Raw genomic sequence first — 6000 nt, forward strand, 5'->3', positions numbered from 1 at the left:
CGCTAAAGGACACGAGCCTCCCCCAACCCCCCCCCTCCCCCGCCATATGTAAGGTCCGCTCGCGGGTGAACGATACGCGCAAAGCTGCCTGCCGGGTTTTCGGCCACGGAACCGGAGCCTCACCTGGAGCCTGGACCCCATCGCCTGGACCATCTAACTGGACCTTCCACCCTACCAGCTACAATCCCGTGTGAGTGGGTATGTTTGTCTGGGGTCGTAAGTTAAGACTGTGTCGTTAAGCCGGCCCTGTGTCCTGCTTCTTCTTCTTCTTCTTGTACATTCTTTCCTTTCCTCTTCTTTTTGGTTGTAATAAATTTACCTTGTTCTTTCTTGGTTTTCCCTAATCCGATCGCATCCGTCCTTTCTTTCAATTGAGTACCTGTGGCACGATTAGGAACCGCTCAGAATCGGGTTAGTCACTGTTAACGGCCTGAGTCACAGCTCGCTTCGCTCGGCGTGTCCACTAACGCCGCGGCTCGGGCGGGGCTCTTTTCCTCGCTTCCCGGAAGGCGCTGGTACTTAGGTAATAGGAACAATTTGGCCTACCACCTTGTTCAGCGCTGACCGGAAGTGACGTCATAGCTCCAGGACTCGGGACGGCCAGCTTAAAGGACAAGGGGATTAATCCCCCCTTGATAAGGGGAGCGCCGACCCCCGAGATCCGTAACAATATATGTGTGTGTGTGTGTGTGTGTGTGTGTGTGTGTGTGTGTGTGTGTGTGTGTGTGTGTGTGTGTGTGTGTGTGTGTGTGTGTGTGTGTGTATGTGTGTGTGTGTGTGTGTGTGTGTGTGTGTTTTGTCGTCGTGTTCACTGCCGGTTAACACCGCGACCCATAAATGAATGGGCCTTAACAGGCTTTATCACCGAGGCGTTCTGAATTATCGCGATATAAGCTCGCATGTGCGGCTGGGGAGAATCATGAGGAGCTAGCTTAAAGCTTTCAATGAACGAAACTGGTTTATTACCGAACAAACAGCAAGGGATAATGAATTCAATAATAACTAGATGGTATTCATCGAATACTTACTCTGCGCAGTCAACTTGGTGCGGGCCAACTCTTGTTACTCCCGCCAGGGAGTAATGCATTTGTGTGTGTGTGTGTGTGTGTGTGTGTGTGTGTGTGTGTGTGTGTGTGTGTGTGTGTGTGTGTGTGTGTGTGTGTGTGTGTGTGTGTGTGTGTGTGTGTGTGTGTGTGTGTGCATGCGCGTGTGTGTTCGTGTGTTTGTGAACAAGATATCTGGAAAAGTTCTGAACGGATTTGGATGAAAGTTGGTGGGATGATTGCCCTTGGGATAAGGAAGAATTGATTAGTTTTTGCTGAAGCTCAGGATATTATTCCAGATCCAGGAATTTTTTGGGGAATTTTCGTGGGGATTTTCTTTTCTGTTTTCCTTTTAAAACCATTTTCTCTGCAATAATTGGACCGATTGAGAGCAAATTTTCACCATAGGAGGACTCGGTCTGTAGAATATTTTAATGGTAATTATGACGTCACAGGTCACGTGGTTCGGCCGCCATATTGTTTTGAGTGAAAAACACTAAAATCCAATTTTCTCCAAAAGGCCTGAACAGATCGAGGCCAAATTTTGCAGGCAGAATCGCATACCCATGACGAACAAAAAAGTCAGCGAGCATGACGTCATGCATCACATGGTTTCAGAGTTATCACGTTTTTAAGCACAAACCTTTGAAACCTAGCTCCTCCCTCATTTGTGATCCAATTGAGGGGAAACTTCACAGATATGTTCAGCATATCAGTCTGCTAAAATACCCTTTTGGAATTTGCGATAGGTCACGTGGTTTGGCAGATATCGTTAATTAAACGCAAATAATAAAAACATTTATATCTCTTGAACCACTTCATTGATCGATGTGAAACTTCATACTGTAATAGAAGTCATGAAGATTAACAAGTGTGCAAAATTTGAAGATGATTGGATGTACGGTCTGGAAGCTGGAAGTTGTTATTGCATGAAGAAGAAGAAGAGTCTTCGACTGTGGACGATTAATTATGTATCACATGTGCAGACTTGCAGGCATCGTTTGACACCCGGTCAATCTCCTGGGTTAATTTGAACCTCAAATAAAATTATAATTCCAGATTTGTCAATGGCTGAGGTATATTAACAAACGAATAAAACAGATTTGGGAAAATTCCGACTTTTTTTTTTTTTAAAGATCGCATATTCACCCAGGGTTGTGAGAGGCTGAAGAAGAAGACACCACGCATGGGCTTCCCAGACCAAATAAATAATTGTGGCTCTGCGATTTTCAGGTTTATTATTCCCGCCAGGGAGTAATGCATTCGATCGTGTCCGTCCGTGTGTGTGTTCGTGTGTTCGGGTATTTGTGAACAAGATATCTGGAAAAGTTCTGAACGGATTTGGATGAAAGTTGGTGGGATAATTGCCCTTGGGATAAGGAAGAATTGATTAGTTTTTGGTGAAGCTCAGGATATTATTCCGGATCCAGGAAATTTTTTTGGGAATTTATTTTTCTGTTTTACTGCATTGAAGCTTTTATTCTTATTCTTAAATGATGTTTTTCTCCTTTAATTCCGAGATATATCAAAATAAATTATCTGACAGTTAGGGCCTCCTTTCTTTTTCATTTATTGTTTTGGGGAGAGGGGATGTTAAACAAAACGTATTATTCCAACTTGACCCACGGCTGGAGTATGCGCTCTACTGAGTGGCGTTCTAGTTTTTGCATATTTTTTGTTTTTTTTGATCCAATATGGCTGTCAAACCACATGATCGATGCCATCATAAATTTATATTCTCTAATATAATTGTTGCATAGATCACACTCAATACATTTCAAACTTATCAGACTAAGCGTTATCCCTGTCGAATGACGTAATAATTAAGGCACCAATGACGTCATCGTGAATACCACTTATTCCCCATGTGGAGTTCATTACAATGAGCCACATTGCAATTTTTAGCTGCGACGAGCAGCTCTATGAGAGGACCGCGTTGTTGTTCTTGTTGTTGGGGTGCCTTTTTGAATAGCGCATGCGCATACACTCGGACGTGCGTTGGTACGAGGTAAGAACATCGCGGACTAAAATCGCGATTTGTTTGAAGAAACCAAAATAAATTTAGCAACAAAGACAACATGAATGTTTTCATATCAATCTCGTTTCACAGAACTTGACACAAATTAGGTGTAATTATTGAATCGCGCATGCGCATACACTTGGACGTGCGTTGGTATGAGGTAAGAACATCGCGGACTGAAATCGCGATTTGTTTGAAGAAACCAAAATAAATTTAGCAACAAAGACAACATGAATGTTTTCATATCAATCTCGTTTCACAGAACTTGACACAAATTAGGGGTAATTATTCAATCGCGCATGCGCATACACTCGGACGTGCGTTGGTATGAGGTAAGAACATCGCGGACTAAAATCGTGATTTGTTTGAAGAAACCAAAATAAATTTAGCAACAAAGACAACATGAATGTTTTCATATCAATCTCGTTTCACAGAACTTGACACAAATTAGGTGTAATTATTGAATTGCGCATGCGCATACACTCGGACTTCCCCTACCGACCAAGCCCGTTTCAAATTATCCCTCTGCCACCCAGAATTAACATTAATAAATAACATTAATTAATGAATTAACATTAACAGAAATAACATTCACGTCCATACATTATATTGTTACGGATCTCGGTTTCGGCACTCCCCTTACCGGGGGGGGGGGGGGGGGGGGTTTAATTCCCTCGTCTTTTAAGCTGGCCATCCGAGTCCTGGAACCATCTCGCCACTTCCGGTCAGCGCTGAATCGGGTAGTAGGCCAATTATTCCTATGACCTAATTACCAGCACCTTCCGGTAAGCGAGGAAATGAGCCCCGCCCGAGCCGTAGCGGTAATGGACACGCCGAGCGAAGCGAGCCACGACTCAGGCCGTTAACAAAAGACTAACCCGATTATAGCGGTCACCCAAATCGCGCCACAGGTACTCAATTGAAATAAAGGATGCAAATGATCGAATAAGAGAAAACCCAGAAAATAAGAACAAAGAGTGGGCTTATTAATTATATACAAAAAACCCAAAGAAGAGGAAACGAAAGTAATATACAGAAGAAGAAGAAGAAGATACACAGGGCAGCCTTAAGCAGTCTTACTCTACGACCCCAGACAAACATACACACTCACACGGGGATTGTAGCTGGTAGTGGTAGGGTGGAAGGTCCAGGTGGATGGTCCAGGCGATGGGGTCCAGGCTCCGGACCCGCGGGCGAAAACCCGGCAGGCAGCTTCGCGCGTATCGTTCAACCGCAAGCGGACCTTACGTATAGCGGGGGGACTGGGATGCTCCGTACGTAATAAATGAATGGCTTTGCCACGCACCCTCTCCAAGGTTCTCTTTTAATGCCTTTGCATTGAGCGCCGCCGTAGAGTTCTTTCGCCACTGCCGTGTGCATGCGAGTCCTGTTCAAGAGCGCCGCCGTATGGTTCTTTCGCCAGAGACGTCCCCGCGCAGTTCTTCCATAAGGAGCCCGTCGAAAGAAGTCCGTCAAAGGGCTCTTCGCGCGCTCTTTTATAACGCGAGCCAAGATCACTACGCGCTCCTCCGAAACCACACCCGCCACCGAGCTCATCTCAGCCCTGGTTGGCTCGCCGAAAGGACCACGCCTCGGTCTCGGCGCTCCGCCCCCCTTCTTCTCTGGCTTGACCGTGTGCGTAATGGCGGCGAACGCTGCTGGCAAACGAAGTACCACAATTTGGAGAGGGAGAGCAAAATGGACGGAATGGGGCCTATCTTATTTGATTAATGCAACGCAGATTCAACTACTGGGAACAGATCCTTAACTGAAACACATAATAATGAAATAACTACGGAGAGGTCCTATGGTTCGCTACGTGTGGTTCATGGACTAACTAGGGTGTGATTTTTAACCAGCCAATTGATGGGGATATCTACAGGCGGGCATTTATAAGGGATACATTTACTAAAATTTAGTAGTGAAGGTTCTAAAAACCGTAACAATATGTAATCAGTTGATGAAGCATGTTGAGTCACAAAACAAAGGACAAGACCAGAACTGAAAGACAAAAAGACGCTAGTGCATGAGTATAATTTAATGACTCGTCGAATTTGGTAGCGCATATTGCAACGGATATCCTCATGATTCTACACGTCGCAGCTGGTGACCACACTGTGGTCATTTTTCTTTTGTTTTCCATCGAGCGGTTTTGGAGATATGGAGGTGCACACGTTTTTTGGTTTTTCCAAGATGGCGCCTGTACGACGTGATCTATGATGTCAAAATTATTAAATACTAGGGCGTGCCCGCACGTACGTGCTTGCCCGTACGTGCGTGCAAAAAAACATGCGTGCAAACAACAACAAAAAAAAACTTTGAAACCACGTGGCAGTAACGACCACAGAACCCCCCCCCCCCCCTCTATTTACATGAAATGGTTTGGTCCATTCGCAACGACCACAGAACCCTCCCCCCCCCCCCCCCCTATTTACATGAAATGGTTTGGTCCATTCGCAAAGCCAAAGCGAACGGCTTGCGAGTACGGTGACCATACCTTGGGAACCACTTGTCCGATTAATATGAAACCTTGAAAAGGCACATCCTCAGGTCCCCAGCAATATATCTGGCAAGTTTCAAGTATATCGGACCGGTAGTTGTCGAGAAACAGCGGTCACAGACAAACACACACACACACAGACACACACACATACACACAGAGATTACTGGAATTATAGATAGAAGATAGATGTTACAGGAGACGACAAATTTTCGGTCAATCAGACCAAGAATTGCAGAGAAACAAATTCATTCTGATCGAATCGAGCGTTGTAGTCGTCGAATTATGACGTCAAAGTGACGGCACTGATGACATCATCATAAACATATCTTATTATCCATGGGGAGTACTTGACAACGCACCAACGCACCAACGCGCCATGACGGGGAAGAGGGACACAAAACCGGGCGACTTATCTCTGGTGCTGTGGCAGCGGG

Source organism: Myxine glutinosa, chromosome 8 (assembly GCF_964187855.1).
Source record: "Myxine glutinosa chromosome 8, kmMyxGlut1.1, whole genome shotgun sequence".
Classification (NCBI taxonomy): Eukaryota; Metazoa; Chordata; class Myxini; order Myxiniformes; family Myxinidae; genus Myxine; species Myxine glutinosa.